The sequence below is a fragment of the Zonotrichia albicollis genome, chromosome 18 (genome assembly GCF_047830755.1).
Source record: "Zonotrichia albicollis isolate bZonAlb1 chromosome 18, bZonAlb1.hap1, whole genome shotgun sequence".
Taxonomy (NCBI): Eukaryota; Metazoa; Chordata; class Aves; order Passeriformes; family Passerellidae; genus Zonotrichia; species Zonotrichia albicollis.
In genome coordinates, this window is record NC_133836.1 from 8,874,955 (window position 1) to 8,888,431 (window position 13,477).

The 13,477-nt window shown below is 40.8% G+C and overlaps 1 protein-coding gene across 1 annotated transcript in view; it reads left to right on the top strand.

Moving 5' to 3' along the window:
• MED13L (mediator complex subunit 13L) overlaps positions 1–13,477 on the top strand; it is a 166,689-nt gene that overhangs the window by 19,602 nt on the left and 133,610 nt on the right. The gene's annotated exons all lie outside the window — the stretch shown is intronic.

Sequence of the window (13,477 nt, forward strand, 5' to 3'; positions counted from 1 at the left end):
TGATGGAATAAATCACCTCTCCTGTACAGTCAGGTGAACTCCATGGCACCCCAGGTAAATCTGTAAGGTCAGGACTTGCTCCTTGCTCGTGCTGCAGGATTTGAGCATGATCCAAGGTGAGTTGCAGCAAGTGAGTGGAATAGGAGGCAGGAAGAGGCAGGTAGGCCAGAGGTGACAGTGATAATTTGGTGATTATAGGCTTTGTGCAACTGGGATTGTCCTCAGTCACCAGAATGTGGAGCCTTAACATGATTAAGTTACTTCTACTGTATCTGCTGTGATCCTGTTTGGGTTGACTATATCATCCAGTGTGTATTGTTTTCTTTTCAGTGGTGTATTGTTGCTATGACAAGTCTTAGTTTGCCTGAACTACAAGGTGTTTTATTAGGCTGATGAATTTTACCTCCATTTTCACCTTGTGTCCTGCAAGAAAACAACTGAAGTTCACCAGTTCTGGAATAATAACAGTAGTTAAAAAAATCCAAGACAATCATAAGGATCAAGTTCCGGTTTCTTGCAATAATTTTTTATCCTTGTGGCCTTTAGACCTTCTGGTGACTTGGTGATAAAATTTGTTTCAAGTACACAGAATATTTTGTTTATCAAGTGTACTTGAGTTGTCCCTTATCTCCCACCTGTACCCTGCACTGTTTAGTCCTGGGTTATGGTATATTCATTTATTTTCATTCTGTTCTAAGCACAGTTCCAAACTTCCTCCTTTGATGGCTGCCAGATTGTTTATTTGGCACCAGAGCCTGTAAAATCACAGATATGGAGGCCTGAGTACCTTGGGGTGTGTTCCACACAGGTAGCCCTGTGATCATGTATAATTAAAGAGATGGCTCACAAGTGCTGTGCTGAGCCATTCCACTGACATTCATTTTTTATGAGGCACCTGTTTTGAATGAGGGAATGGGTAATATTTCTACTTACCCAGCAAAGCTTTAATAATATATGCTTTTCTCGTAGTGAAATATAGTTTATTAAATATTTCAAATGCAGTAGATGGGACTTAAGTGTCTTTTTATTTGAGGAGAGTTGCAGGTGATGCTTCAGTTTCTGTAAATTGATGGAGCTTGTTTATATCTGACATCTTGGTTACAACAACGTGATACTGCTTCCAGTGGCGGTGGTCTGGAAATCCACTTCAGTGTCTGGACAGCTGAACCTGCTTCTGCTGGGTGCACTGTGGGGCAGAGTAAAGCAAAGCAGCACTGTCACACATTGTCTGCCTGGTTCAAAATTGTCTGGAATCACAGAATTATTTAGTTCGGAAAAGACTTCCAAGGTCATTGAGTCCAATCTGTGTCTGATCCCCCAGCTGGAGCACTGAGTGCCACATCCAGGTGTTCCTTGGACACCTCCTTTTCTCCAGACTGAGCCCCTTCCCAGCTTCCCCAGCCCCTCCTGGGGCTGCAGCCCCTTCCCAGCTCCATTCCCTTCCCTGGACCTGCTCCCACCCCTCAAGGTCCTTCCTGAGCTGAGGGGCTCAGAACTGGACCCAGCACTTGAGGTGTCCCCACATCCAGGCTGGAGCCTTCAGAGCAGTAACTTCTGAGTGGAATTCAATCTGAAACTCCTTTGTTGTCATGTGTGTAAATCCTACAAGGATAGATTTCCTTGTTCTATATTAAAAGCACATTGAAACACTTGTAGTGACTTATCAGATATAGTTCAAAGTGATGTAAATTGTGTAAGTGTTGTACATTTTCTGCTGATAGAGCTGTTGGGCTCTGTTCAGTACATTTCAGAGTTCAAACATCAGTATTGACAAAATATTGAGCCTCAAATTCAGCCAGAACAAGGCATTTATGTCCATTGATTCCTTGAGATAGGACAAAGGACACAGTTTGTGTTCACTGCTTCATGCAGCCAGAATGCAAACTGAACAAGTTTATTCTGCTTTTTATGGTATAAACAGGCCACAATACTGAACTATTTGATAGTTGAAATTGGCCTCCTGAAAATATAAAGGGCTTTTCCATGTGGGCATACAAACAGAAAACAGGAAAGTTACTGAAGCAGAGTTTTCCTTGCCTATCAGCTGGGCCAGGGTAACCTGATGCCTTTTTCTGGTATAGCCTGCTCAGGAAATGAGCTGCTTTGGCTTAAAATGCTGTTCCTGCAGGTTGGATTGCCACTGTGACTTAGAGTTCCATGGCCAGAACTTTGTTGTTGTGCTGTCACATCTTCAGGAGCACAAGTCCCAGGAATGAGATGCTGCAAATCCAAGAGGAAGACTAGAGTCTCACCAAAACATTGACATCTGAGATATAGGGACTATAGGGAATAATGCCTGTTAGTAAGATCATGAATTCTTATCAAGAATAAAGTTTTGGATGCCTCGGACTTGTGTGTTGAAAGTGAAATATTTTATTGATAGCTAAATTTTAAAGAATTTAATTTTTAAATATTATATTTTATTAATTCAAGTCTAAATTATAATTTTTGATTTTTTTTTCTGGATAAGAGAGTCACTGCAATAGTGCTGTATGATATTTACTGCTCTCAGTAAACAGAGGAAAAGTCCAGACTGAGGCTTTGCTTTCAGAAGCACTTCAAAAACTTTTGCTCATGAACTCTTTATCTTTATAACATTGAAGATTTGGTAAACAACAAATCTGCCATTAATAAAAGAATTTCAAATAGTCATAGGAAAACAACTTAGTGGTTGTAAACAGGAGGTACGAGGAGAGTTGTTTATGTAGTAGCTTTCCAAAACTGTGGATAATTAAATGCTGTCATGGGAGATTAAGTAAAAACAATTATTTGCAGAGCAGTTATAGATCAGTGGAGTGGTTGGATTAACCAGGCAGCTGGGAACTTCAGAACTGTCTCTTGCACATTCTTCTACATTTCTTCTTCCTGCCAGCCTTGACTGTGGTGTTCTGGTTTTTATTGTGCTGGCATTTAAAACTGGATGAGAGGTTAAAGACCTTTATTCAATCCTGGGTGGAAAAAGCTGATTGGGGTGGGGTCAGTGAGTGAGGAAAAACTGGAGTGATTCTGTAAGTCTGAAAAAGTTGGGCACGCTTAAGTTTGTTGAAGTTTGGTTTTCTGAAGGATAAATGCTATTTAATGATATTGCCTGGAGAGGTTTGGCAACTGTTCCAGCTCTGGTACCTTTCCCCACAAATCCATTTTTTTGTACATCACACAGAAGAAGTGGAAGGAGAGGAGGGAGTGTCTGACTGTTGGCAGCGTTTTTGACAGGAACGTTGTGGATTTGCAACTTGCAGAGCTCTCATTTGCATTTGGTGACCAAATACCATCTGGAGCATCACAGAGAATTTAGACTCAACTCTTGGGTTTTCTTTCTTCTCCCACCCCTGCCCTAGACCCTGTGGGTTCCACAGAGATTATAGGGAAGGGAGATCTGTTCCTCAGTTCCCTTCTTGGCTTTTGCAAAGAGCACTTTGCCCTGACACTTTACACCACTCCGAGTGTTAGACTTGATGGTCTTGTGGGTCTCTTTCAATTCAGAATATTCTGTAATTCTCTGACAGTTTTGTCTATCAATTTATAACCTCTGACCTGGATTTATGGATACATTCCACTTTGTCTGCTGCATTTGTGGCATGGAATATTGGAATTCTCAGGTTTAATGCAGGGATTATGATATGTACCACTACTGAAAATACAGGTTGGTGACTGTGAGCACAACACTGGAGGTGGACTCTGAAAGGCTGGCAGGATGTGAGACAGGAGCTTGAAAAGTAATAAATTCTGGGGTTTTGGCAGTTCTTTAGGTAAAACTGCATCTTTCTATCAGCTTAGTAGCTTGTGTGCCTGAACTCGCTGATTCTGGTAGGTATTTGGGATTTCCATCTATATATTGCACTTGATCCATTAATTTCTGGAGCTGCTTCCCCAGAAAAATGATACTATTTCACTTTCTGCTGTGTAGAATATAAGAATTGGGATGGAAATGCTTATGAAGAATAGATGATCTTGAATGAATTAGGCAAGTCTTTCCTGAAGGATTATTGTACATGATCTTTGCAGCTTGGTAAGTTTAAAAACGTAGCTGAAATTTGAGCTATGACAGGAAAAACCTGGAGCTTCAGCTCGTTCCTGTTTATGAATTCTTGGCATATCAGGCTGGCGCAGCCGTAATCCCCTGGTGCTGATAAAAGTGAGCAGGGAAAAATGCTGCCTGTAGGAAGAGCTGTGTGCAGGGCACCCACATTAACCCACATGGTTGTGCCCCAAAATTAATTTTCTTATTGTTTCTCTACCTGAAATTTGCTGATTTTTACCTACAGGAAAGCAGAACATATCAGCTCTGTTTTTAAGGGTTTTCTCCTGAGGAGAACAACTTGTCCCAGAACTCAATTTAGGTGTTTTTATTCCTGCTAGGAAGGGTTCTTATGCTACCTTATGAACTGCCAGATTTCAGAGTTTCATTTAGCAGTCAAGTCAGCATTTAAACTGTAAATGTTTAGTAGTTGGTGCTTGTCAGCATTTAGTAGGGATTAAAAGAAAAATAATGAAAAATTTGGAAAAAATGATATTTTTTGGTTCCACTAATGTAGAAGAGAATGAAGTAGTGAAAAATCTACCTTCCATCTCAATTTGAGCCTATTTAAGGTTCTTTCAGGGTACTGTATTATTTCTGCAGTTGTGAGGAATTGGGAGCTCTGTCAGGAATTAGAGTATCTTCTGAGCTGTGTGTAGTGAGATAGGTTAATTATTGAATGAGAAGATATTCCTGTCTATTCAAACACATTTGAGGTGTGGGAAGCAATGCGTGAAATGAAGGCTGAGCCCCCTTGCTGTGCAATGGGTGTTCCAATGAGAGTGCTCCTCAGTCTTTTCATTCTGCCATGAGATTATGGCAGTGGGCAGGAAGGGAGGGAGTTGCTGCTGGAATTGCATTACAGCTGACTTGGAGACTTCCTTGGATTTGCCCAAAGGTTATTCCTGGGATCCCTGGGCTTTGGTGAAACCATGGGGATGTGTATTGCAACAATTTTCTGCACTCTGAGTAACTCCATAAACCCCAGAACTCTTGTCATGCCCAGTGGTACCAGGAAGGAGAGCAGCCAGGGCATGGAAAAGCAGTTCATGAACAAGGAATAAAGGATCTGAAATGCAAGGCTTTTCGAAGGCTTTCCGTTTAAAAAGCAGCAATGAATATCAAGCAGCTGAGTACCACTTATTAATAATTTGAAGTGAAATCTGAAAATGGTTAATTGCCGGTTCTTGAGCGCAGAGTGGAATTAACAAGTAGGTTCCTGTGACAGAAGACTTTATTGGAATATTAAGTTACTGAAAAGTCTGTTTCTGGCTTGATTATTTTCAATAAGATAAGTAATTTGCATTTTCTTAATTGCCTATCATAGATTATTCCCAAAGACATGAAAACAAAGTTCAACTTTTCCATTCTTTTTGGCAAGAAGATGGGATTGAAAAGTGAATTCCTATTTTCTCAGCCCGCAGAATTGTTCTGTGACCCTTATATCTGACACTGGTAATTGGTGTCCAGTGATTGCCAGTTGAAGTTCAGCTTAGACAAAATAAACTTTTTCTTTTAAGCAGGCATATTAAATGAGGTTATTATGCCATCATTTGGGATTAAGGAATTGCTTCATGGGAAAATGCCAACTCCTTTTATACACACGAAGTTGACAAGAGCCTTATTGTGTCTGGGCGAGATGTCTTCATTTTGTTTTGCTTTCTTTTAAAAATAAATGTTCTTCCTACCACTTCTACTCCTTTTTCTTGAAAGTTGGTTTGTGGGAGTGTTAAAAAAAAATTAAAACTGAGTGTCCTGTTTGGAATTCTGATTGCGCTTACCTCTGCCTTAATTCCTCTTTCCATCAGTGGTTTTGTCTCCATGAACAGGGAATCTCAGTGTTCAGAGCAGCATCCAATGAGTACATGTGGTATTTGTGAATTCATTACCAATTCTAGTCAAGAAATGGAATTTACTGATCCTTGTGGGTCCCTTCCAGCTCAGGATATTCCACGGACCATTCTCACATAGTGTGTTTTCCCTCTTCTTACAGCTGGCAGAATCTAAGGCTAAAAAGTTATTTAAAAGTCTGAAATCTACCAAAGGGCCATATGTAAAAAAGCCTAATGCTTTTTGTTGTTTTATTTTATTTGTATCCCTCAAGAATTAACATCTTAATTTTGTTCATGGCTGGGAATTTGGAGGTTTTCCTGTTGATTGCAACAAATTACCTTCTGGAAAGAGTTTAGAGGAAAGACACTGATGGAAGGCAAAGCCAAGAAATTCTCTACTGAATCCATGTGCTTCCTCATAATCTTTCTGCTTTCTAAATATAAGCTCAGTTTGACTGAAATAGTTGAAATTTTGTGTCATTAACCTTTAGGTTTTATTTGCCACACTATACTTCTTGTTTTTTTCTGGTGTTTTTGTGAGAAAGGAGTTGGTATTCCAGAGGAATAGTAACAGCTGCCTTCTGGAGGGAATTTGATGGTTCTTTGGCAGAACTGTTTCAGCAAGGCCAGACTCAGAGCAAATCCAGGATATTTAAAGTGGGATAGAATTGTGTAAGTAGAACTGCCTGGAAAGCACTGGAATTCCAAGCAAGGCTCCAATAGCTGGGAATCCCTCCCAATAACAGCAGAGTGAGGTGTTACTAATGAATCCAGGAGAACTATTGTGTAAAATGGGCTTGGAATTAACTGGAGTGCTGAGAACAAACTCAAGTCCAAATTTTGAATGTAAATGAAATTGATATGTTACCACAGGCAATTTGGTGAACCACGTAATTAGGTTTTTTCCATGAAAAATGAGACATTATGCTGCAGCTGCAGCAAAGCAGTATGTAAAGGATTTATATTCTAGTTATATGAAAATTAAACAATCATTAAAAGACTGTATTTTTTAAAGTGCTGCTTGGGGAGGGGGGAAATGAAAAAAATCCAATCAGTAGAATTTATTTTTCAGCAAGGTATTGGGCAATATCAGCCTCAGTAGTTGATGTTTTTTCCTTTAGGGAATATCTTTTTCCAGTGAAATGAACTCACTTAACTGTGTGAAGTAAATCTACGTTAGCTTGAAGTGAAATCTGCATTAATAGGGCTCATTACTAATGTTTGTATTTGGATGTATTGAGTAATTCCAAGAACACAGGGTAAGCTCTACTGGAAAATTTAGACTTTAAAAATAGATAAAATGCCACCTTCTGAAGTAAATTATTAAAAAATTGCATACAATTGTATTTTGGTAATGGCATTTTTAGAATAATTAATGAACTTTAAGTGACAATGATGGTGCTGGACTGCAAACAGAAAACACTGAAACACAGCTCTGCTGATGTTAACACATCATTCCTCTTAAGAGAGACATGGTTTTCATTATATAAAAGTCACTTTCTTTATAATGAAGTTCCTGTTAAAGGTCATAAATCTTACTACAGAATTCTTGTACCCCAACCCTGAGACTGGTTTCATTTTAAGTGGGCTTTATTATACACCTGCACTTACTTATCCTGGGATTTGACTGTAATCTGTAGGACAAGTGCCTTGGATAACTGGCAGTGTGTCCATGTGGCAATTCCCAGATGTGATCCATGGCTTGGGGTGTCAGTGATCAGCCAGGAAAATGGGGGGCAGGCAGCTTTGGAAATGTGCAGTTTGTTCCTGATGTTCATTGAAACCTCAGGGCCCTGAAACTGGAATATGGCCTTTCCCAAGAAGCAAACAAAACCGTATTTCTGCATGGAACGAGGAGAGGAGCAAGTGGAAAACAACAGAGTACATGGGATAGGTTAAGAATGAGGGTGGGTTCTTACCTTTGCTCTTTGCCCATGGGAAGTGGGGGTTTCAGAAGGAAAAGGCTGGAGTTGTGCTGTTAGTTAAATATTAGTCTTTTGGTTAAAAAAAACCCAAACAAACCAACCAAGCACCCGTGTGTTGCAGTCACTCATATCATGATAAGTAGAGCTTTGAGTGGAACAGTGTAAAATTGATTTTCCAAGGCTGAAATGCTCAGTAGTTTTGAAGTGAAGGTACAAACCAGAGGAAAGGCACGCTGCAGGGTGGGCACAGCTGAAATGCTTTTGCCTCTTTGCTGATGTAAATCATGCTTAAATGTGTCCTTGGAGCTGAGCAGGGGCTGCAGCCCAGGTGTGGGTGCTGCTTTGGTGCCAGCAGTGCCCTGCAGCTGTCCCTGTGCTCCCTCAGCCCAGCACAGTTTCAGTTTCTGTTCCCTGCTGAGGGCTGGGAGCTCCCTGAGCTGCCTCTGCCTTGGCACGGGCCCAGTGCTGGGCTGGGCCCTGGCACAGGCACCTCCAGTGCTCCCTGGCTGTCCCGACAGCCATTCCTGCTCCACCTTCACAGCCCTGAGCTCTCTGCGCCTCCTGGGCAGTGTCTGCACCAAATCCTGGCACATGTATTGCTTTGGAATAGTCACTGACCCAGAGGAGTCGAACTGAAATGCTTAGGATTTTTATAACAAATTGATGGGTGGATCATACAAATAACCAGGCAAAATAGCCCCTCAAATTCCTGGAGAAATTGAAATGTGCATTTACTATATAAAGTGCTTATTTTGATAAACTTGGCCTTACAAGGTGGAGCAGAAAGTGACAGGTGTGGCAGTTTCTAAGCAGGAAATAAATATCAGATTTGCAATAAAAGATTTCTATTTTGTAGTAGTAATAGGGAAACTCCAGAAAAGAAGTGGATCTGCTGACAGCACAACTTCAAGCCAGAAGAGGAATGACAAATTTTGCCTCTGACACAGTATGTCTAAATGCAGACATTCTGGTTGCTTCTGAAACACAGGTAATAGAACACTTTTTCCACCAGGGAAATTTCCAGTCATAGGTGATGAAAGGGTCATTGTATAGGATTTTCTTTTTCTGGAATGGCTTTACCAATTTAAAGTATTCTTTATTTAGAATTTATTCTTTAAAACTCTCTAAAGAGATGGGAAGTATGGACAGTGTTATTGTGTCAACAGGAGCAGCAGTTGGAGTCTGATGGGTTTATGGCTCTGGGGAGCTGGAAGGAAAATTTCTTGTTCCCTTTGGAGTTTGACAAAATTTATTCTATGCAATACTTGGCTACATATGTCTACAAAATTCCCTGGAATCTGTTCTCTAAGGGAGCTGAAGGGGAAGAGTGTGGTGTTTGTCTGCCCTGTCATCATTTTGTCTCTTCTATAAGGAAAGGATGTGATTTCTGATATCATGGTAATGAGCAGTGTGACTGGAAAGCAAATTTGGCTTCTGTATTTGATTGATGTCCTCTGCTCTTATTAAGGGATGGAGGTGATGTAGGACTGTGCTGGGATAGAATGGTGAAGGGCTTAACTGACAATGCTGCCCTTTCCAGAGATATTCTTGAGAGTTCTACCACTTTAACTGGCTGCTGGTCAAGAGGAGTCTGTGTTCCTGACAAAAGCTTTATAGGTTTTCTTTAATGTGTAGTTGGCTTATTGAAAGATAACATTTTATTTTTATTTTGTACTAACATTATAGTTGAATAACTTACAAGTAACTTAAGGATTCTCTTGCCATCCCTAACAGCCCTGAGCTGGGAGTCTAATTTGGATTTTCTACACAGAGCAAAGTAAGATTTCCATTGCTGCACCATAGTAAAATAAATTAAATACTTCACTAAAACTGAGGTGTCCTGAAGTGGTGTCACCATCGTTGCTGCTGCTTCTCTGCTGGTGTTGGTGCTTCCAGCCTCAGTAAGGCTCTCTGGTCCTCTGCACAAACCCATGGAATTTATACCCAGCAGGGTTTTGCAGTCCAAATGGAGGAGTTCCCACTTGTTTATTCGTGTTCTTTGGGAAATAGTGTATTCAGGAACTAATAAGCAGGTGAGGTAAAGCTGAGAGTAATAAGCAGCAGTGTGCTTGAGAGATGTCCCCAGAGAGCCTTTGTACCTGGACAGGCCGTCCTTGGAAGTGGAAAACTTCCAGACAGATATCCCCTGTCCCAGGTGGATATGGAATTATGGCTCAGTCCCTCTCTGCCTTGTTCCTAAACTAAACCAGACTGCAGGAAGCATTATTTTATTACTATTTCTTTTGCTGTAAACCACAGTTAAGGCCTGGAAAGTGTGAAGAAAAATGTTTTTCCTGCAAGACTGTTACTGCTTAGTCTCAAAAGAAATGCACTAGAGTACAGAAATACCTAATCCCTCCCTTTTTGGGATAGGGGTTCCTGCCTGGCCTTGTCCTGGGAGGTTCTCAGTGAGCCCACAGAAGGGTAATTGGTGGGCAAACATTACACTCAGCACTGTTTGCTTGTCCTGTCCCAGCCAGCTGCTGTAGGATGGCTGAGCCTGGAGGTGAGACACTGCTCACATCCAAGGGCTCAGATTATTGTGTGGGAACAGCAGAGACAAAAGATCCTGGTGCTTAGAGGTACGCTAAATATATTTTTTTATTAAATAAAAAAAATCATTGCTGCCTTAAAAATAAGTGACTTTTAAGTTTAATATGAATTTACATAAGTGCAGTTTTCAGTTCTTCAATGAGTACTTCCAATTATTTTACACATTTATTTATTCCTGCATAGTAAACATGCCAGCAAACCTGTGTTATAAATCCCCTAGTGAAATGTTAATTTGCTTCATTTTCCCTCTTCAGGTACTGACTACAGTTTACATTTTGTCATTAATGCACTGAACAGGAGTTCTTGTAACTTTCTGAAACTCAAAATGTTAAAATTAAGTACCAACCCCAAATTGCCACTTGCTGCCTCTTTAGGATTCCTGCTTGTCCTCCCCAAATGTTGGAAGAAGCAACTGAATTTTTTTAGTAGCTTCTTGTGAATTTACTTGCTTTAATTGACATGCAATCACTTCACTGAAAAAGTGGAGACCTTGGATTACTGGTACATTGGGAAATCTGGAAGCTGTTCATTGTCCAAGATGCCATTTCCTGGAGCTGGCTGGATATCAGAGCTGTGATGCTGATGTAGCCAAAATAAGAGGGGCTGTGGAAGGAGCTGCCCACTGAGGAGGCTCTGTGATTCATTTCTGTGTGAGTTCAGAATCTTCCTGTGCTCAAACTGCTGAGCTTGGGAGTTCTCTGCTGTCATTTGTCTTTGTTTTAATGGGATTAAGTAATTATGTGTGCATTTTCTTTCAACTAACCAGCCTGATAAAAGCAGGCACAACTGAAGAGCCCATAAATTGTCAGCTCTTCTGTTCCAGCAGAAGTGCTTTGATGGCTCTGCAGATTTTATATCTTGGTGCATATATTTAGCTGCCCTGCTAAGGTGAGTGAGACTAGAGAGCAGTTTATGTAATCGATGAGCTGAGGGTCTCCCCTGGGGAACGTGCCTGGGGGAAATGGATCTCAGCTCCAGGGCAGTTCCAAAGGAGAAATCCCTGGCCCTTCCAAGCAGAAATAGAAGCTGTTCTCCCAAACACTGGATTAACTTCATTGGAACTAATCATGTTTGGTATTGATATTTTGACTGTATCAGTCTTGGGTTCAAATTTTGGTGCTGCTCTGCAAAACCTCTGCCTGTGTCCTGCAGCTGTTAGGACTCAGTTTTTTGTAAGTTTGACATCCATCTGATTTTTCATGTAGGAACTGCTCACTGTATCGTGGCATCTGCAACCCTTTGTGTTTAATGAATTCATCAGGTGTTTGCTATGTGATATCATCAAACCACTTAATTCTTTTCAGAACTTCATTCTTTCTGCATGGCGTGTTTATGCATTCAATTTTATCTTTACTATTAATTCAAATTAAGTCTTGGTTTGAGAGTTTATGTAATCACTTTAATGAAGTGGCTGTGCCTGCTCACTGCTTCTTGTTTATTTTAAATATTGGTCTGGGGAAGTAAAGGTTTTAATGTATTCCAAATTATAACCAGCAGTAACTATGCAATAGTCCTCTATTAATTCACTTTTAAGAGCTCTGCATATAAGATGACTTTTACACTATTGTGCTGTCTCATAATTTCATGTGAGAACAGGCTGCTGTTAATTTGTTTTCTTGTTAGTCCATATGTGTCAGAGGCAAAATTTGTCATTCCTCTTCTGGCTTGAAGTTGTGCTGTCAGCAGATCCACTTCTTTTCTGGAGTTTCCCTATTACACTTAACAGTGCAGTTTCTGCATTTTTGGGCTTGTGGCCACTTAATCCCAGGTATCAATTTAAATTAACATGTTAGGATGAGGATTTACTGCATCCTAAAAATTACTTTTCTTGTCACTTATACAGTTTGTTAAAAGCTTTCTGTGGTTACTTTGCACATGTTAAGTGGTCTTGGTTTAAGAACAGTGACTTGTGATGGAAATCCACAACTTCCCAGTGCCTGTGGGGCCAATACTCAGTGCAGCCCCCTTGTTTGCCTGTCTTACACATGGAACTGTTGGTGTCCTGGCTTCCTCCTGCAGTGGACAAGTTCTGTGGGAATGCTGAACTCTCAGACCCTTACACCCTCCTTTCCTGGCTGTTTGCAGTGGTTTGCAAACCACACCAGTGGCTGCTCTTGCATTGGGATCTGGAGCTGCAGATCTGACTGGAATCAGGAACTGGGAGCTGCCTCAGCCAAAGCTTTTGTGTTCAGCTTTCCCCCCGGCCACCCGCTCTAAGCTGTGAAGTTATCCAGGATGTGTGTGCAGGATGTGGGATGGAGGAGGAGGAGGGAGTCCTGGTGCTGAACAAGCAGGCAATGCAAATGTGAATGGAAGGGAAGGTTGGTTATTGCTCCACCTTGTCTCTGTGTTCTGGGAGCTGGGCAAATTGGGAAAAGGAGACAGAACTGGTGTGGAGCTGTTTTAAACCAGCAGATACCCAGTTTCCCCTCCCCTTGCTCACACTACTCCCAGCTAAGTCTTTCTGCTAATCTTCATGTGATTAAGAATGTTGGATGGTGACACAAAGAACTCTACAAAGTAATGCTTAAGGATATCCCGCTGTGTGCATTTGATGCCACATCTGGGATGAGATTATAAATAAATAAATGAAAAGGAAAAAGAACAAAAGAAAATACAACCCTGAAATCCCATGAACTGTAACTTTTTAAAGCCTTTGAATATACAGTGCTTGAGGAAAATGGAAGAAGATATTTTGGACAAATATATTAGAAAAGAATACAGAATGCATTTGGAGTACAAAGACTCCCAGAGTTTTATTGGCTGTGGTTGTTGTCAGTGTTAACAAAACACAGTCAGCATGGCCCCAGTCTGTCACTGTGACATGTTGAGCATTTGCAGATGTAAATCCCCATCATATGTCAGAAATATGACATTTTGCAATCAAATAAAAACACACAGAAACTTGGGATTCACAGAACTTTCTGCCATGTACCATAACTCTTGGCCATAGCTTCTGTTCAGCATCACAGCTGCCCACTGGATAAAGGGAATTTTCAAAACCATATGTGCTGTGAAAATGGGGCTGTTTATGTAATGATAGTTTATTTAATGGGAGCTTTGCAAAGAATTGACTGTGCTGTGCAGTGTCCAAGAGGGTGAGACATAAAGGAAGTGGCAGGCACAGCCATCATAACCTAAAATCCCAT